The sequence below is a fragment of the Cupressus sempervirens genome, chromosome 5 (genome assembly GCF_028749045.1).
Source record: "Cupressus sempervirens isolate cs-2001-9-10 chromosome 5, ASM2874904v1, whole genome shotgun sequence".
NCBI lineage: Eukaryota > Viridiplantae > Streptophyta > Pinopsida > Cupressales > Cupressaceae > Cupressus > Cupressus sempervirens.
In genome coordinates this window covers 534,084,673-534,107,472 of record NC_143122.1, presented here as the reverse complement: position 1 = coordinate 534,107,472, position 22,800 = coordinate 534,084,673, and positions in this window count along the sequence as shown.

Sequence of the window (22,800 nt, the reverse complement as noted above, 5' to 3'; positions counted from 1 at the left end):
TTGTAGTTTATAATTAAGATGACAAGAACATGGCACTGAACCTAAGGACAAAAATGTCATGCTTAAAAATTGGGGCAAAAACATAACAAAAAATACTTTATAAAGGTAAAACAACTAGGTTAAACACATACTAACATCTAGTATGATGCAGAAAGATTACAAAATCATTAAAGTTAATTTCAATTATATTTTATAAGGATGCAAAGTTGGTATCCAACAAATTGCACTTGTTCAAAATCATATATTAAAGTTTTGTGGAACAAACCATAGTTTCATGTTTACCAAGGTATGATATCATGTTCAAGAAGCATTTAGGATTTTCAAGATCCTAAGTTGAATTTGAGTTAGATAGGTTTAGGTTAGTAGTGTTTGGATCACAAGTTTCATTTTTAGTCATGAGGGTGGAAACATGCCTCTTCCTATCATATTTGTGTTTTCACCCTAACTGATGGTTAAGTCAACCTTACTTAACTATATTGCATTTCCAAACATTAGGTTTGATCAATCACATAAGCTACATTAGGTTTAGAATTTGATACTATCCCCTTTTATATTTACTAGGTCAATCCACTAAAAGAAACTAATTATGCATTAAAAGGTTGATCTACCATTAAATACTAATATTTAATTCTAGTTATTATCATAACCTATTTAGAAATAATTAAAATATTAATTACTATTTATTTAATTAATTATGATAAGAAAATTATCACTCTAACTTCAAGCCCTAATTCACTATTAAGTTGCCTCTACAAGACCCCTTCAATAACCCTTCGAACATTTAACATTTGTCATTCCAAATTAATTAAAACCCTTAGAAAATACTTAATATTCTATCAGTTAAAAATAGCACTATTGCATACACATACCTCCTAACTATAGAATACCAGTTCCTCTATTTAACCACTAACTAGAACCAAAATAACTATAGTGTATAGTCAATTAAATTTCAACTACAAAATATTATTATAATAATTAAATAAATAAAAACCTATAATAATAAAGCCCTATTAATAACTACTAACATTATCTACTAATTACTAGTTATAACTCAACTCCCTAAATTTATCCTAAACTAATCCTAACACCCCTATCTCCACCTAACCTATCCTACCCACTTCCCCACTTGAAAAGTGGATTGTCCCATCTCCCTAAGAGCTCTTTCCAAGGGATGCACATGATCCCATGCCTACTTGGGGGAATTTTTCAAGGTTGCAAGTATATGAGTGCAGAATGGTATGCAAGGAGGAAATGAAGGTGGAATTTGCTTGGGGTTTGGGAGAAAAAGGTAATGTATAAAGTGAAATGTTAATACTTTGATTTCTCAACTTTCCCAAGTCAAAACCAGAAAATTAATGGTGGTGTCAAGGCATGGTAGATATTTGGAGTGTGGTGGCATGGTGGAGTGGACAGGATGGACTAAGATGAGGAGGGGACTTAATGATAAAGTTTTATAGGTGGGTATTTTGTTGGATTTAAAAGTAAGATATTTTGCATATGTTTTTGTTTAAATAAAATTATGTAAGAAATTATGAGGATATCTAGAGAATATTCTCTATCACAAAATTGGGAATTAAAATTTTTGTCATACATTTTCCAAAGAGCCTTTTGGAAAGGCTCTCTCAAATGTATGGGAGTTATAAGTTCCATTTCTCCTTCAAAGTAATAGGTTTCCTCTTAGGAATTTTTTAGTAACATAATATATTAATATTTTGTTCATTTTATTGAGTGGATTATAAATAAAATATTCATATTAACTTTATATCCAAGTTAGGAGTGATTTTAGGTATTTTACATACATTGCAATATAGGATTTATAATTCATTGATTTATCATAGTTTCTTCTAGGTAAGGTTTAAGGTGAAAATAAGATGAATTTATATTAATTGAACATTGGTTATAACTCATGATCTTAAGGATGAATTATTGCAACTATAAATTAAATACTCCATACAATAAGATCCTTATAATATGAACTTTTGATTATATTGTTTAAAATCCAAGTTTTCAAGAATGAACTATGGAGTATTCAACTTGAAAACTATGCAAAGCAATACATTTTAAAGACAAGATATGATTTGGAATCAAATGAAACTTTGTCACATAATGTGATAATTTTCATATAATAAACTTCATTTCCATTATAAAATTATGGGATTTACATCATATGATCTATTTATTAGATCTTCTTCAAGTCACAAGTTCATCTTGAACATGGATGTAAATATAATAGATGATATTACAATGGAGAAGTCTCCAACAAAATGACTTGAGAACACCTTCAATGCTCCAAATCCAAGATTGCTCCATTATAAGGGCATATCCAAAACCTAAAAATACACATAGAACTAACCATGGAGAGCTCACCTCCCATCCTAGGTATCAAATAGACCACCCATCGAGCTAGGAGAACTGGTACCAATGGGTGACAACCAATTCCTATCATACAACGCAAACACTACAAAAACACCCATATAAGGCTTGCAAAATAGAATTCACCTTGAATGCATATCAAATGGGTGAAGGTGGACTACCATGTAGGAGATTTCCAAATGCAAAATATACAATAAACATGCATTTTCCAAGGCTAGAATTCATATACAATTTCTATAATTTCTTCTCCTTATCTCCCCAAAAGAAAGATCAATAAAATTGGCATGCAAGGGCCCATAAACCTTGCATTTCTTCCCTCTCCTCTCCCTGAAAAGAGACTCTACACTTCCATGGAGTCCAACTAACCCCTTCCCCCATACTTGGCCATTTCTTCCCTATCCAAGGGTGAGTAATGTCATTACACACTTCACAAATTCCCTCATACAAAATCGAAAGATGAACACAATAAGAATGAAATCAAAGCCAAAATCTCATCCCATTACAACAACAACACACAATACATGAAGCACATATGCAAGAGAATGAAATCACATACTAATCTATTTGGAAAAAAAACAAGAATAATATTGAAATGGAGGTGACCAACCTTCACAAGTTATTGTAAAATGGTATTTGAGAAGAGTCCAATCCTTTTTACTTCCCTCAATCTAAAACCCTAATGCCTCTAAAAGTAGAGAGTGGGTGAACACCCTCCAACTTCTAAAAGGTCATCTAAAAAGGCCTCCAAATCCTACCCACCCACCAAAATTTAATTCAATAATTACCCCTAAGTCCTTTGGATTTCCTTTGTCCCCTATCATAAATGCAAGATTGGAAAGGAGTGTGGTTTTGGGGAAAGGTCAAGGGTTCATGCAATTTCGAAACATGTGGTAAATGGGATATTAGAAGGGTCCCCAATGCCACTAGTGGGTTCTAGTAGTGTTAAAAATGTTCCCAACCTATACCCCTAACACTTAGGCACTTATATTTTATTAAAATTGGCCCCTAGAACCACTTTTTGGTCTCTATAAGTGACTAGAAAAATTTGAATCCAAATAACCTAATTGGTGGCATTTCATAAGTATCTCCAATTCAAAAGGGTTTAATTAGGTTCCTAATAAGTTATTTAGGTTTAGGATTACATTTCCAACCTTAGTAGACATGTTGTTGCACATACACATGACAAGTGTCAAGAGACACTATAAAATTGCATTAACAACATTTTACATGTCACTATTTACATATGAAAACACCTAATACATACATACGAATCAAAATCATGAATTAAATCACTTAACAACAAGGTTTGAATCTCTTCATTATATTCAACACTGGCTCACTACTACATTTGATACCAAATTACCATAGCCAAATTGCAATGGTGTACCAAAACTATGACATACGTGTCATGGTAATTTGGTATCAAATGTATTAGTGGCTTTACATTTTGCACATTTGATTGGTTATTGATTCTCTAAGAATTTCCATGGTAACTTTTGTGCACTCTCAATTTTAATATCAGTAACTTGATAAAATTACATGTATATATACAAATCAAATTACATAATCATTTGAATAAACATTCTACATTCTCATTTTAATAACTTTTCCATTTCCGCACTTGATAAACATAATTGAATTAACCATTTAACATCTATAATTTTATTTCAATGAACTTATTATTTCTAATAGTATGTGTATAAAATACTTATGTAATTCAACACAATGATGTAGTCCATTGGTTTCAGTCTTCAACTTCTTAAAACATAATTCATCAAATATTCTAAATCTAATTTCAATCAATATAATATTATCAAACTGAACTATCTAAATACATATAACATACTCATCCAGGTACCATAAATAACATGATCATCATAAGGTAAAACACCATATAGCATCATTAGGGAAAATCAATGTTTAAATAGTTAAACAATGTAGCAAGTATCAAATCATAGGATATCAAAACATGAACATGTCAACTTATATCAATTTACATTAGAAAACCCAAACCATAAAACCTTAATTCATATCCATCATCATAATCATCTAAGTTCATAACTTTCTATCACCTAGTTATGTAGATGTATCCTAAAAAATACATGCAATATTTATGATTTAAACCATAATTTTGAGTAACCAAACATATAATCCCAATATAGAAGCATAACCTCTTGTACATAATACCATAATAACCTTAACATATCATAATGTACTTCTAATGTTTAAAATTAAGCTACTTAAGGGAACTTCTTTAAATTTCTACGAATTCATCAGAGGGTAAGTATTAAGTTATATTATTGCAATAATCATCAAATCATAATATGTAAGATAGCCATAATTATCATTATATAATCTATATGGTTTCCAACAAGAACATCAATATTCTCTCCCATACCATTTCCTTCTCATTCTCATTTATCCATTCAAATCTCCTATAAAGGATTTAACAAAGAAATTCATATTTAAATAAGTACATACGAGGAGGGGTCTTACAAAAAATCACATTACAACTTCAACACTAAACACAACATTGATCTAGTATAGATAGATACATGCACTGTTATTATTTAATAAAATATCAAAAATATTCATCAAATTTTTACACACAAGATAACTTTTATTACTATCTACATTATATACTAACCACATATTGTATTTTATCTTAGAAAAATCTATAAAGCTACAATCTAAAATCCTTCACATACAGTTTATAGTTACATATAATGAACCAACACATTAAGCTAAAACAATCAAAATACTTAAATGTATGAAATTTTTATCATTCACATACTATTTTATTAACTCCAATGAATAAATGATTTATGAAAGGAAAGGGTCTCACAAGCTAGTGTGAGTCAATGCATAAAATATTTATAATAAGAAAGGATTGATGTGCTAATGTGTTGAAAGTTTATAAACATGAATAGCTATATGTTACAAAATTTGACATTTTGACTTTATAATAATGAAAATTATTTGTAGTCTATGCTCTACATTATCATCTTAAATGGATAAGAACAATTTTTTCAGATAGGAAATCAAAACTTCAATTATGTAACATTGAACCATCAATACCATGGTGCACCATCAAATTCTGGAATACATGATGTTTTTCAATAGTAACAAATCTTTCAAGAAGGATTTTAACAATGAGGTTAAAATGAATATCTCTAACCTTCCTAAAAGTAACCCTAATCATTCTAAAGGTGTGATTCCTCCATCTCAATAGGTGAACACTACCAATAGTGTCTCTTAATACTTGGTATTGTCTCTTGATATTCCCAATCAAGTTAATTCTAAGGTGATTTGTACCTCACCAGATGCTCTATAACTTTCCTTTAACATGAACCATGAGATCCCACCCCCTTCAAATTCTAATTTATTCCATATTTATCCCCTCTCTAGATCCACTAAAGTTAATCTTGGCCTTTAACTCTAGGTCCCCAAATCCAACCTTAGGACACAAAATGCCCACTATATTATTCTTGAAAAGATTAAAAAAAATTCTTACCAGAAGTTTAGAAAATTTTCTTTGGTTCCCCTTATGTTCTCCCCTTTAGATACTATCACCTCACCAGCTCCCCATTCTTCCTTCTTGGAGAAGGAGAACCAGATACCTATCTGCTCCATTATCAACAAATCCTTGGATATCCCCATAGTTGTTGACTCAATTAAAGAGTCCAAGGATGATACCTCAACCATTGGTGGGCTAGAAGCCATCAAGTTTTCCTATGAACTTGAAGAAAACATTTGTAACTATGAGCTTACAATCATCCTAGCTCCTCCTCTCCTTCCTCCTCCTTCTTTTAACATGCCTCCTTTATCGTTTAAAGAATACATCAAATCTTGAAACCCTCTTGGTAAGTGAAGGAGAGATTCTCAAGGGAAATAATGGTCATTTGTAATTAGGAATATATTCGTCAAGCCTTTTCCAACCTCTACTTAGAGTTATTCACTTTGTAAGATGGTAGAGTTTCAATGAAATTGATTAAGGACAAGATAAAAGGTCTTCCCTTATAGTAATGATCTAAGACTAGGTTATAATTCAACCTATACAAACTAGGAAATAACATAATAATTAAATTGTTAAACATTTGATAAAGGAAATGAATACTTATATAGAATATATTAGCATGTCCTTAAATTCAAATCTACTATAGTATATTATTAATTTAAAAGAATACATGTGTATCTTCTAAGTAATACCTTATCATAAATAATTAATATATTACACATAATATTCAAGGCCAATGGGCCAAGATATGGAGTAAAATACCAAAATATGGTTTGTTAAATTATTTATTAGAATAATCATGCTTATACCATTCACAATTTTATCCAATAATCAACAAATGCCTTTGAATATATACATGTGTATTTATGATATTACAATGCTCCCAAGAACCTACAAAAAAAAAAACTTCCATACACTTTACATCTTCGAAAAGCAGTATGACCAAACAAAATGCATACCCCATTGTTATAACACATAACAAAAAAACTTAAAGTGGATCATGATATCATTATACATCTTTGGACCTTTGTCTCAATCAACTTTCAAAATCGGGCCTTCTTCTCAATGCTTTTCTTACTAATAAAGATCTCAAAATACATTATCTCATGAGAAAGGTTTTACATAATATTTTTATTGGAAAGGGTCATTGTTGAAGTGTCATTCTAATTTGATGTGGTGTTTTGACCATAGGCTCTTCACTCTCTCCTCTTTACATACACATAGATCAATGATAGAGACAAACTAGGGGCTAGACAATGGAAGATTCAACAATGAATATATATTATGTCTCTTGTTGTGCCCTTGTGATCTATGTCTCTATGATGATATTTTTTTAATGAAATCTTTTCTTATTATATATGTATTTAAATTGTATAATTCACTTGATTTTTTTAGATTCCACCCTTACTAAAGAGATAGTAACATTTAATTATTTAATTATTTTTTTATTATATCCAAGATACTACTAATTATTGTATGTTTATATTTGATATAATTTTATAGCCTAAATATTTGCTTATGAAGAAAGTACATGCCTAATAATATGAACCTAGAACAAAATAAGGTGACAATTTCTAGATTGTGGTTTCAATTCAAAAGAAAAGGTGATGGAAATGTTATTGTCCTTGCAAGAAATGCAAGAGCTTGAAGAATCAAAGAATTATATTCATAATAGCTTAGAGACATTGTAGGCAACATGATCACATTGAAGGGGCAAATGATTCTTATTCTTTGGTGAATCTAGATTTCCAACTGGTAGACCATGGAGGTATAAATATCAAAGTAGAAGATAATGATCTCATGGAAGAAGATGATCTTGGGGTAGAGAACACAATTGAAGATGTTGACATTGGCACAACTAATAATGTGCCAGAGAACAAGATTGAAGAAGATGTTACTAGCACAACTAATGAAGATGGTGAAGACAATGATAGTAGCACATCTAATGATGATGATAAAGAGAACCTTGATATACCTATAATTGAAAAGGCATATGAGTCCCTATACCAAGGCTCCCAAACAATGCTTCTCTCCATTGTATTGTTGTTGGTAAACTTTAAGGTTATGAATGGTATATCCAATGTAGCTATATCATGTATGCTAAGGTATAGTGTCATTTTGTCATCTTCTATGTTAGTGTACCATTAATGTTCTTTATATTAACAATTTTTTCCATAGGTTAATAGGTTAGTGCTTGTTACCACCATCAAACATTCTACCTCACTCTTACCGAGAATTATTGGCCATTATGAAAGATATTGGAATGGAGTATTAAACAATACATGCATGTCCTAATGATCATATTATATATCATAAACAATATGAATTTACAACACAATTCCTTGATTGTCACATTAGTATGTATCAATTAGATCAAATAACCAAAAAGGTGCCTCACAAGGTTCTTTGGTATGTTCTAATTATTTCACATTTGCAACAATTATTCAGGTGCACTAGCTTGGCACAATTTATGGATTACCATGCATGCAATAGAAGTTAAGATGACATTATGTGAATGCATATGGATGGTTCTACATTTAAGGACATAGAAGATAGGTAGCTAGTACTTAAAGAAAAATCTTATAACCTAAAGCTTTCATTGGAAATAAACGGTGTCAATCCATTTGGAGAGATGATATTTGTTTATTCAGTCTAGCCTATTTTTGTTATTAACAATAACTTTCCTCCTTGAATGTCCGTAAAGAGAGATCACATAATGTTGGCAATGATTTTAATACCTATTTTTCCATTCAATAGTCATCTAAATTAACTTATAAACATAATATCAAAATGGCCATAATAATTATGTTTCATTTATGTTCATTCAACTAGGTAAGTACCAAGTAAAAGATATGAATATATATATTGAGCCCTTGATTGATGAGTTGCTAGAGTTATGGAATAAGGTCACTATGTATGAAATCTCTAGAATAATTGGTAAAAGATAATTTCAATTCCATGCAATGCTTGTATGGACAATACATGATGCCCCTGAGCTAACACATTTTTGTGGTATGTAAAATTGTTAACACATATTTTTGGTATGTAATAGTGCTAACACATTTTTGTTGTATGTTTAAGTTGTGTGTGATAATTTTAAATATGAATCTTCTAGTACACATGTCATCCAATTATACATGATCTTATAGGTCTTTAAACAAAGGGAAAATTTGCATGTCCAATTTGTGATCCAAAGATTAAATCTTGTCATTCAAAATTTTTAGAAAAGTAGGTGTTCAATGACCATAGGAACTTTCTCCACAAAATTATAAGTATCAAATTACCGAAAAATATCCTTGAAATAGGAAATAAGAGAAAACATCAAATCCATGAAGAATGGCACCTCACATATGGAAGTTGAAATACAATAGAATGAATCGCCGAGGTAATGTCATTCCATTTGATGCAAGTTTTTGTATGAAATTTTATTTTGGATACTATCTTTTGTTTAGTAATGATGTCTATGAAGTTTGTCAAGGCATTAATGAGAAACTTCCAAAAGGGCTTAAAAGCTATCCTAGACAAATTTAGTAGGTTGTACTACGAGCACCTCCCAATTTTCCATTTGTTTGAAGTTATGCATATTGGAAAGAATGTAACAGAGACACTATGGAAAATATTGGATGGAAAGCATAAAAAAGAAAAATTGATCAAAATTTATAATGACATTGATAAATACAATCATACATTGAATTTTTTCATTGAATCAAATAGAAATAGAAACTAGATTAATATGAGTGTCATTCCTTGGTTATTAATGCAGTAAAAAACTAGTGCAATCTTTGAAATCATAAAAAAAACTAAATTTCTTATAGGATTTTCTACAAACATAAGCAGGCTCATCAAAAAAAGGTGATTTCGGGTCAGGGTTGAAAATTCATGATTGGCATACCTTCATCAAGGTAAGTCATTTTCTTCTCTATTTATAATAAATTTGTAAAACATCACATACTTTTTATTATTTTATTTTATAATATATTGATAAGATCATTTTATTATTAATAATGTATGTTCTACCTCTATCTCTCTCACACAAATTTGACAACATGAGTGTCAAACAAGTTACATATGATCTTGAAAAATACATGAGGTTAGAAGTGTTATTTGTTAGATTTGTTGTATACATATTATTTTTCCATCTTGTTCTTCTTTGTTTGTAATTTATTGTATAATTTTTTTGTAGAATCTCGTTAATATGTTTTTGCATGATGAATATCTTCTAGGTGGTTGTCATCTAAATAAATTGATAAATAAAAAAGACAAAACCTTGGAAGAAAAAAATTCCTCAATTTTTGTGTAAGATACAAAAGTGTCTACCTTTAAATTTTTTAAATGCACAAGAACACTAACTCATGCATCTAGCTAAGGAGATTGAATTGTGTGGACCTATACCAACTAGTTCAATCTGGATGGTTGAGAGGCACTTAAAATTTTTGAAGGGCTTGGTTTAACAAAGACTGAGTCTAGTTCCAGCCTATATCTCCCACCCACCCCTACTATTCTAAGGGGCCTAATATGGTATACTAGACCATGGTGTACGTTAGTGAATATCTTCCCAAGTTTTCATAAAAGATCCATGTAGATTGCATTTGGGATCCCAACTCCATTAAAAAATTTAAATGGGAATACTTGATAGAGAAAGGTATATTGAAGAAAATGAGAGGTAATTATAAGATGTTATTGTAGTTAATTATTTCTTATCCATCATCAATTTAAGTTATCTCAAGCTGATCTATTTATTTTACATAGTTGCTTGTGAGTGGGATGCACTTCATTTTTATATTGCAAACAATATTGATTGCATGACAGTGTGGGTTGAATGATCTCAACAAAAATGGCTGCTCATTAACATGGGAAGGTGTTGTTTCATTGGTTAAATAAGCTCATTGTAATGGAGATTCCAATGTTACACCAATGGTAATTGATCTATAAAATAGTTTAAGAGGTGGAAAAGTACATATAAGTTAATCTCTCATGACCCATTTGTTTAATATCAACTCATAGATGGATGCATAATTTTGACATGTTTGAAAAAAATAGGTCAAGCAACACAAAGCTATGTACTTCAATGGTTGTAAATTTTGTATGAAAAAGCTTAGACAATATGAAGAGAACTTGTGATTTTGAGATAATTGTATTCTTTGAACTCACTAATATTTCATCTAGAAATGACATGCATCCTCAACAATCTAAAAATAGATACTATGGCATTTTGGATGATATAATTGTGTGTGAGTTTAATTCCTTCAAACTATTTCTATTTGTTGTCAAATGGTATAGGCTACAACTAAATCAAAATGATCTAGATAGAAATATTATTGAACATAATAATGGATTTCAACGATTAATACAAGGTCATTTGAGCCAGTTAAAAATGAGCCCTATGTTCTTCCAATCCAATGTGAGAAAGTGTTTTACTTTGGTATTCTAGATAAATCGGGTTGGTCACTTTTTGTTAGACATGATCCAAGAGGAAGACTAGTAAAGTATAATGTGATTGAAGAAGATGTTGAAGAAGTGGAAGATGAAGTAGATGATGATGATGATGGTGAATATAAAGAAGGAGATGATGATGGAAAATTAGAAATAGGGATTTTTGAAGGGGGGGGGGAGGGGGGTGGTGGGGGGGCTGAATCAGTAATCCACAAACTTTTGTTACCAATTGGATATTATTACTTACTTTAAACCATGCATAACAAAGAAATAAAGTAATGCTAAATAGTAACAGTAATGATGCACAAAGATAACTCATAACACCATATATTTTTAACTAGGGAAACCCTAGCCAAGGGAAAACCTTGGTGGGGATGATACCCACTAGATAATATACTGATATATATGTTTCTTATTAGAGTATGGACCCTGATAGGAATCAATGAGCAAATTTAGTATAAACAATCCATATTAGGAGACTTTGAATCCCTGTTAGGAGTTTCCAACTCTATTAGGAGCTATAGTATAATGTATGCAAGAAGAGCCCACTGCCCAAACATAAAATTTTAACTATAAGAAGAACTCACTACTCAAACAAGTAATTTATTGTTATTTTCCTTACTTTACTGATCTCTAATCTTAAGCTTGATCTCGGATCACCAGATAGCTCATATAAAATTTTGCATAGATCGCTTTCACAAAAGTTCGCTCACTTCACACAACTTCACAATCACACACAAGCACACTTCTTATCGCAAGAAGTCCTTTTCATAAATACCATGCCTTTACACAAATTGATGCTAGGTCAATTAAGACCACAATTCACTTTTCCAAGTTAGAGTAAACATCTAGGATGTCATCCCTAATTGGACAAGTAATTGTTTTGTAAACAAAACAATTCTTTCCTTCAATTTTGTTGTCTCACTTCATCAAAACATGATTATCTATGTTTCATACATGATAAAAGTACAAACCTGTGTCACCCTTTTACAAAGGAAAAGGCTAAGAAAAGTATACCTATTCTACTTCAATGACATAAATCGTGCATTATTATTTAGAATTTGAAAACAAAGTAAACTAATGAAATGTGTAAAAATGGATGAAATTTAGGATTATAATTTTTAATAATTATTTGTGAAAAGAAATGATAGATTTTCTTATTTTTCAAAGATAACTTTTTAGTTCCTAAAAAATGCCAGAAATTAGGGGTCTAGTTCCCACCACAAAACTACAAGGAAATAAACTTATTGCCTTTTGATCTCAAATTATTCTATATATGATATATGTAGCTAGAACAATCAAAAACAAAAATTGACTTTAGACCTATATTTTCTCTTTTATAAGGATTCAAATTTCAACTTATTCAAATCAATAGTTTTCATCTCCCACCACATTATTGAAAATAAATCTATTCAAGCCAAAAGAAAAATTATAAATTCTTGAAGAGGACTCTCTCCTCTAGAACTTCATAGAATTTTAAAAAATTTCTGATATGATTTACTATTTTTTTTTCTCAAAATTGACATCTTCTCAAGTGTTAAAATGCATAATTTTAGGATTTTTTAATTACAATATATTATATCTAATAAAAACACTATGAACTCTATATGAAAATATTCTTAACTTTGAGCTCTGTAAAATGGTGTTTATATGTTAGTAAAAAAATATCATAAAAAATAGTAAGAGTTATTCAAACATCAGTTTTTTAAAATAATTTAATTTCTTTGGTAATTTGATACTAACTACTATAAAAAATGTATTTAATAGACATTTCCAATTGGAAAAGTGTGAGACCATATATAACTTAATTAGAATAAATTTAAGAAGATCATATGTTTGAAAAAAATTTAGCTTTTAGATAGAAATACTCAAATTTAGTTTTTTTGATTAGTCATCCTGAAAGGTGACATAGCTTTGTACTTTCACCCTATAGTCCATAAAAACTTTTGATGTTATACATGTCATCACCAACATGTATACTATCTCTATGTAACTTCTCTAGTCATAATATGACATTTGTAACATGTTATAAACAATATAATACACTACAGTAGACCAAATTCTATACTCAAACAATTTTTTGATTACCAAACACTAAGTATCTTTATTTCCAAGGTTTTCCATCAACAAGTACATAATGTGTTTCCATAAATGACAACAATTACATATCACTATTTCCCAATTGTCAACAATCTCTACCTTTGGCATTGTTGGCAACAAAATAGGGAAAATTGGTTAAGTGATAAAAACAAAAGTAAATAATACCTTACATCTATTAGTTAAGTTTTTACATATGCTCCCCCTTACAATATACTTTACACTTTTTATGATTTCCATATGTATCTCCCCATTGTATCTTTATCTCTCCCAAAAATCTCATGTATACAATTTTCACATGAATCTCTTCCCCTTTGACATCAATGACAAAGGTCAAAATGTCAAGATTTTGTCCACAAACTGTCAAAAACTATGAAAACTCTTGTCTTTCCTTATGCTGAAATAATCTTCATTTAATCATCAAAAATAGTCTTCAAACTATCCATACCTTTGGTCCATGTCTCTTTGGTAGGCTCAGCTGATGTGAGAATTGCACATAATGCAAACGATGCAATCTCAACTACATTGATATTTGAATACAAGAAGTTTGTATATGTGTCCTTGGCTTTGACACATTCCTCTAACTATTTCTCAATAAAAGATAAATTCAAAGCAATGGATTCTCTAAAGTCAGATGTTCTCTTTTTGAAGTTGTAGTTTCCTGATATTGCTGTGAACATTGGCAACTTGACTCTCAAAATCATCAACTTTACTAGATGGATGCTGGATTTGGCTAGATAAATCCTCTAGCTCATTCATCTTTGTCTCTATTTGACTATCCAAGTCTTTAGTTAGTTTGTATGATAAGGTGCACTTAACCTACAAAGCTTTCCCTTCTTGTTGGCATTTTCAAAGTTCTTTTATGCATGTATCAAGATTAACTAAGTCATTCTTAAAATTCTAGAAAATAGAGCTAAACAAGTTAGCATCATGAGAAATTTGAGCCTTCACCTCTACAAACATTCAAAAAGTTTGTGAACTCTTCATCAAAATTATTTTAGCACTTCGGATGCTCTCAATTCAAGATTTGACTCAATGTGCTAAACTACCAATGTACTATGTAGCCTATCTATCACTAAATCATCAATGTTCTTTGTAATCTCTTCACCTTCTTGTTCTTCTCAATTAGCTTGGTCAAGGATGAGATCAAACTTATTTGATCATCATCATCTGTAGATAAATTTTCAAGAAAGAGTGAAGTACATGAACTAGATGGTTTAGTTTCATCTCTCTTCTATTTCTCTACTCCTTTTGTTCTTCTTTCTTTTCCTTTTCCTCTCTTTATTTCTTCTCTTACAATCTTTTCTTGTCTTCCTCCTCAATTTTCCTTTTCCTTTCTTCTTCTATAATTCTTCTATTTTCTTCATCTTCCTTTCTTTTCTTTTCTTCCTCAAGTAATTTCTACTTGTTTGATCAATTTGCATAATCTCACCACTTACTGACACTTCTAAGGTTCTAGGAGCTAAAGGAGATGCTATTTCTAACAACATTTGACTAATTATTTTTGTAGTCTCCTTTCTTAACTTATCCTTCTCACCAATCACAAATAAAAATGGCCTTAATTTGTTCCTTAAATATAGTGCAAGGTTATTCAACAATCTCTTAAGTTTGTTGAAAGCTTCAATAAACCTAGTGAAGCCATCAAGTACTCTAAACAATTGATGAGATCCCACAGATCTAACAGTGATACATATGGATTGGGATACACTAGTACTAAAGAAGGAGAATCATCCAAAAGTATTGAAGAAAGAAATGAAAAATGTAAGAACTCAAAACCTATTTGTCATAATTGTGGTAAGTTAGAACATACTACTAATGTTTGTAGGAGCAAGACTGTAAATTAGAATGTTAAGAAAAATAACATAGGTCACTGCCACAAGTGAAATAGACAAGGTCATCAAGAACATGAATGCAAGACCAAGACTATGCACAATCAAATATTTGAAGGATATTGTTATAACTATCAAAAGTATGTACATAGAGCTTTTGAGTGTAGATCCAAATCAAACTGGTCATCAAACAAGCAAACAAAGGTAAAGAAAAATGGAAACTCTTATAATTGGGATTATAATATAAGGTATAGTTGTCACTACTATCAAGAATATGGACATGTTCTTGAGAATTGTATTAGAACATATTTCAGAAGTGATTACAAAAGGTGGTTGAGTCAAACTACATGTCTTAGCTATTTGAAGACTGGTCACATTAGTAGATACTTCCAACAAGGTGAAAGGCACCAAGTTTTTAGTTTAACAAAGGAAAATATTGAAAATTTCAAAAATAGGATCAACAAGACATGGTAGAGAAAGGAGGATTGCAACACATCAAGTGCAAATGGGATCACCTCACCCAATAGGTCAAGTGATCACACCTCATCAAACTAAGAAATCAAGAGGTATGTGGGACTAATATTTAAATGATTTATCATACATAGGTTCCAAATATTTTATTTTTGAAAATATTAAATATGCATGAATAAAGAAACAAAGTGGTGTTAGAAATCAAGGAAAAAACTTTTAGTTTTGTCAATTTTTCATGTTACTGTTGAACATGAAGAGTTTCATGTGGATGCCAAGTGAAATGTTAGTTGATGTCAAGCTAGTAGATTTGTTAGTTGATGTTGAGCTCATAATGGTTTCTAATCATATGAATGTGGATGTCAAGTGTGTCAAAAATTCAGTTGATGCTAAGCTTACAACTATGTAAGCACTTAGCATTAAATGCAGTGTTTTAAGGGCTATTTGATCAGCTTATCATTCATTTGACATCATTTGAATTTTAAGAAGTGTACGAGGAGCTAAAGATGAACTAGAGAATTTGATTTGAAGAATTTGAAAGAGATTTAAATGGTTGTTTGACACCATTCAAGAATAATTTATAAGGTATTCATCGAGTGTTGAGCTATGTAGTTTCAAATTTAGCAAACCCTAGATATATGTAATGGCATCTAGTTCTTCAAAAGTGAAAAGTGTAGAGGGAAAAGAAGTTATAAATTTTTAGTTAATTAGCAATGAGATCAAACAACCTATTTTTAAGGCAATTATAGATAAGAAGGATCCCTTTAGTGTATTGTCTATGAAACCACCGTAAGTCTTGATGATTCAAGATGTTAGGAATTGTTACACATGTAAGATAGGAAGCATAGGAGACATGGAAATAAGAGAAGCATATGGAAAGCTATGCAAAAAATAGAGCATTGAAGGAAGAATTCAAAATTGTAGAGAAGAAAGGGTTAACTCATGCCCTAGATTTCCCCAACATCTTCAAAACTGAGTGGATCAGGATTTTCTTAAGAAAAATTCATGATAGCTCAATATGGTTAGAGAATGGGCTAGTTAAAATAAAAAAGAAGATAATTCATGGGGTAATAGGGTATCCAACCCTAGATCGACCAAAGACCATGAGAAGTGAGTCAAAGGAGATTATTGAAGAGAACATAGGGGTTGTATGGAATAAGAGGGGAATGACTATAGATACTATCATAGATCCCATGATAGCTTTTGTAGTGAGGGTAATAGCACACAAATTTTATCAATCTAGCAAACAAAATAGTGTACCTTGCATTGCAGTGGATATGGGCTAGAAAATTGTGAAGAAGGATCATACTTATGATCTTGCTGAGTTGCAATTTTAACAATTGATTAAGAATCTAGATGCTATAAGGAAAACCAAAAGTGCATAGTGTAAATTTGGATCTATTCTAGTATGCATTTTCTTCTATGTGAAAAATAAATTTCCTAAATTTGGGAAGGTTGCATGGAAGGTGAATAGATCAATTGTAGTATAGATAGGAGAGTTCATTGAACAATTAGGTGATAACTTTGAGTCAATGATGACTAGCTATTTTGAAAGATTTTAAGCATTCTATGAAGAAGAGATTAAGGATACCAATCTCACTAGTAGAGGAACATTTTGATGATGTTTTCTTCCTAGTTGATATTAATTTCACTTATGTACAAGTAGCAATTCAAAGGGTAAGATGGCTAACGCCATTAGAATATGAGATCAATGTTGATGAGGCCTCTGCAAAAATCACAACATTACTTGCGGAAGAAGTGGACAAGGAAGCCAAAGCATAATTTGGTAATTATGACTTGGCCAAATCAAAGATCACCATGGAATTGAAGACTACCTATGTAATTAGGAAGAAGAAGAATTTTTTAAAGAAACTAAAAAAAAAAATTGGTGAAGGAGCCGAGGAAGAAGAAGAGGAAGATGATGAAGAAGAAGAAAACATGTAGGCTCAAGTGTCATTGGCATTGACACAAGGTTAAGGAGAGGATTAGCAAGAGGAGGAAGTAGAAATTGTAAAAGGTGTTGAGGAAGAAGAAGATGAGGAAGCACCTATAACTACTGAGAAGAAGAAAAGAAAGGTAAAGACTCGGGTAGTGACAAAACCAAAGAAGGTTGCAAAACCTAATCAATCCAAACCTAAAGTACCTACCACAAGGGCTACTACAAGAGTCACTACAAAAAAGGCTAAAGAGGTGGCCAAGCCTAAAGAGCAGGAAGGTGGAACACTGAAAAAACCAAGAACAAAGTATTTATTTTAAGTTATTTCAAACTGATCTATTTATTTTGCATAGTTTCTTATGAGTGGGATGTACTTCATTTGTATATTGCAAATAATACTAATTAGATGACAATGTGGATTGAATGATCTCAACAAAATGGTCACTCATTAACATGGGAAGGTGTTGCTTCATTGGTTAAAGAAGCTCATCGTAATGAAGATACCAATGTTACACCAATGGTAATTGATATAGAAAATATTTTAAGAGGTAGAAAGGTACATATAAGTTAATCTATCATGAACCTTTTTTTTAATATCAACTCATATATGGATGCATAATTTTGACATGTTTGAAAAATAACAGGTTAAGCACCACAAAGCTATGTACTTCAATACTTGTAAATTTTGTATTAAAATGCTAGACAATACAAAGAGAACTTGTGATTTTGAGATAATTGTAGTCTTTGAGCTCACTAATATTCCATCTAGAAATGACACGCATCCTCAACGATCTAAAAATAGATACTATGGCATTTTGGATTATATAATTATGTGCAAGTTTAATTTCTTCAAACTAGTTCTATTTGTTGTCAAATCGTATAGGCTACGACCGAATCAAAATGATCCTAATAGAAATGTTATTGAACATGATAATGGATTTCAATGATTAATACAAGATCATTTGAGCCAGTTAAAAAGAAGCCCTATGTTCTTCCAATCCAATTTGAGAAAGTGTTTTACTTTGGTGTTCTATATAAACTAGGTTAGTCATTTTTTGTTAGACATGATCCAAGAGGAAGACTGGTAAAGTATAATGTGATTGAAGAAGAAGATGTCAAAGAAGTGGAAGATGAAGTAGACGATGATGATGATGGTGAAGATAAAGAAGGAGATGATGATGGAAAATTAGAAATAGGGATTTTTAGGGGGGGGGGGGTGAATTAGTAATCTAAAAACTTTAGTCACCAACTGAATATTATTACTTACTTTAAAACATGCATAACAAAGCAATAAAGTAATGTTGAATAGTGATAGTAATGATGCACAAAGATAACTGATAACACCATTTTTTTAACTAGGGAAACCCTAGCCAAGGGAAAACCTTAGTGGGGATGATACCCACTAGATAATATACTAATATATATGTTCCTTGTTAGAGGATGGACTCTATTAGGAATCAATGAGAAAATTCAATAGAGGTAGTCCCTATTAGGAGACTTTGAATACTTCTTATGAGATTCCAACCCTGCGAGGAGCTATAGTACAGTGTATGTAAGAAGAGCCCACTGCCCAAACATGAAATTTCAACTACAAGAAGAACTCACTGCTCAAACAAGTAATTTACTATTATTTTCCTTCCTTTATTGATCTTTGATCTTTAGCTCTATCTCGAACCACTAGATAGCTCATATAAAATTTTGCATAGATTGCTTTCACAAAAGTTCACTCACTTCACAAAACTTCACAATCACACACAATCACACTTCTTATCGCAAGAAGTCCTTTCATAAATACCCTGCCTTTACAAAAATTGTTGCTAGGTTGACTAAGACCACAATTCACTTTTTCAAGTTATAGTAAACATCTAGGATGTTAGCCCTAACTGGACAAGTAATTATTTTGTAAACAAAACAATTCTTTCCTTCAATTTTGTTGTCCTGCTTCATCAAAACATGATTATCTCTATTTCATACAAGGTGAAAGTACAAACCTATGTCACGCTTTTACAAAGGAAAAGGCTAAAAAAAGTATAACTATTCTATTTGAATGACATAAATTATGTATTATTATTTAGAATTTGAAAATGGAGTAAACTAATGAAATGTGTAGAAATGGATGAAATTTAGGATTATAATTTTTAACAATTATTTGTGAAAAGAAATGATAGACTTTCCTATTTTTTAAAGAATAACTTTTCAACTCCCTTATATTTCTTTACTACTTCTTCTTTTTTTCTTTCTTCTTCTTCTTTCTTTTCATTTTCCTCTCTTTCTTTCTTCTCTTACAATATATTCTTGTCTTCTTGCTCAGTTTTCCTTTTCCTTTCTTCTTCTACAATTCTTCTATTTTTTTCATCTTCCTTTCTTTTCTTGTCTTCCTCAAGCAATTTCTACTTGGCTTCCTCTATCTTCTTCTTTTCTTCTTCTAGTAGCCTCTTTTCTTCCTCAATTTACCTCAACTTATCCTCAATATCTTATATGTTAGGTACATTTGGTTTGAAACCACCAAGTGGATTGGTATCATCAATGTTAATTGTAATATTGGTTTGATCAATCTACATAGTGTCACCACTTAATAACACTTCCAAGGTTCTAGGAGCTGGAGGAGATGCTATTTCTGACAACATTTGACTGATTGCTTCTACAATCTCCTTTCTCAACCTATCCTTCTCACCAATCATAAATAAAAATGGCCTTAATTTGTTCCTTAAATATGGTGTGAGGCTATTCAATAATCTCTTAATTTCATCTTCATCATTAGTCTTGCAAATGGTCCTTAGCATAGACTTTCAAAGTTCAAGATCTTCTTCCCTTGTAGGAGCCTTCTTCTCAATGAGTCTCTCATAGACCTTTTGGTCTATAATGCTCTCAAGGTCCTTCAATTTTAGATTATTTGATACAATATATATAATAGTAGATATATCTATCTGATCCTTTTCAAAATTATTTTATAAATCATAAAACTTGTTCATCTACACAAAGTTACCTTCATTTGCAATCATTGTGTTTATCTTCTCAATCTTCAATTTCCAAGGTTGCTGAGCTTTTCCTGTTGCTTGCTTAGGTGGAGTCACCTTTTCTTCTTGCTTGGTTTCCTATTCCTCATCCTCTTCATCACTTAGCTCAATTTTCAACAATGTTTTCTACCTCTTACCAAATCCCGTGGCCATTTTTTTGACTATCTTTGTCTTTGTAGACACTGCTTCAACTAATTTCTTAGACTTTCTCTTCTATTCACTAGGATGAACATCAGACACTTTTGAATATGGAATGCTCTATTCCAAAGATGTCTTAGCAATTGATACTGACAAGGGTTGTATGTTTAGCACACCTTAGTTTATTGTCTATCTCATGGCCTTAGATTCACTCTCTATCATTCCAACCTCTAATAGTGCCTTCTTCATTATTTGCTTTCTCCAAGGTTTCTTGATGAGCTTGCTATGTAATCTCATCAAATGTGCCAAATTTATACTCTACTTTATCTTGTCTGAATTCAACGATAAATCAATATAACTAATGGCAACATCATCATTCAATTCATAGCTCAAGGGATCTAAAAATCTCTCCTAAGGTTCCACTGCTTGAATGTACATATGATCTATATCAATTAGAATATAAATTTCTTCTTGGAATCTATCCACAATTGCAAGAGAAATTATAAATCTTTGTTTCATTTCATTTTGAAATTTTTTCATTATCAGATTATCACTATCCAATATCTTGTCTATAGGGTGCCTTCTACATACCTCTAAAATCTTCTCCATAGTGCATCTATCACTCGTTATGTTTGTGACTGATAAGTAAGAAAATCTCTTAAGCACATGAAAGAATATGTGGTTAATCAATGACTAGATTATAAAAACACCATTCTTTGTTCTTGTAATCTTTTCAAGGTTTTCCAAGAGTTGCATCCTCAAAATTTTACTCAAATTTACTTGTTCTTTCTCAACACATATCTTATATGCTACATATATAAATCTTGCTAAAAGTTCATCTATCTTAGAACTTTCACAAAATGAATAAGCAATAGTTCTACTAAGAAATCTCACATCATATTGCTTGATGGTGTTGATCACCATAGCCTTACCATTGTACATTTCCTTAGTATAACTTTTAACTTTCTTCTTTACCAGCTTCTCTCTTATAGGTACATTGCCTTGTTTGCTAAGACCACTTACTTCATGAATAAGGTCAATAGAGATGTCAACTATATTATCTTTCATCCACAACTTACCATCATGTATCCTACTCAATATGATTTGAGTCAATTCATTTGTGTCTAACTCACAATAGAAATGATACATAAACAAGTCTAATTCCTTTATATGTTCAAATCTAGGCTTCAAAATCATGTCATGGTTAAAGAACTAAATTTCCAAAAAAGTACAATAGGCTCTGCAACTAGCCGCATGTTTGAATGATTTTAATATCAGTTTGTGCTTGGTTTGTGATCTGTGTGTCATGTGGCATTACCTGTGTCAAGTGTATTGTTTGTTTGGTTTTCATTTTAATTCTATATGCCTTTGTTCATCCTTCAGCCTGGGTGTTATTGTTTCATCATTTTGTGCCCTTGTTGTGTTGTATAGATTTTTCCCTTGGCCTAGTTCACTCATGCCATGGGAAAGCTAAATCATGGAAGAGGAGAAGATACCAACTTGTAGGATGATGTGGGTAGAGGTACAACTGAGAAAGATGTTAATAAACCTACAATCGAGAGTGAGGGAGAAGGTGAAGGAAAATTGTCTTATAAGCAAGTGGTGGTCAAAAGTTCCCTAACTTTTTTAGTAGTCGTGGTGTTTAAGGGTGTTATTCAAAATAAAAATCAAATTGTGGAACCAAAGTAGTGTGGAGGAGGAGGAAGACGAGCCGCAACCAATGGAGGTGGATTTCCCAATGGTATTGGTGCTGCCATTGGTGGAAGTGGAGGAGAGTGTAGTGCCTACCCCTAGTTCGCATTTTTGCTATCATTGTCAAACTATTTTAGGGCTAGTTTTATGTTGATGATTAATAGTGGCATTGTTTTGAGATTATTAGATATTGTTTCAGATTTAGTTTATTATATGATGAGATTACTTGGCACTTTATAGTTCATGTATGTATGATAATTATTTCAATGTTTGTAGTTGTTGATGATGATTAGTTAGTTG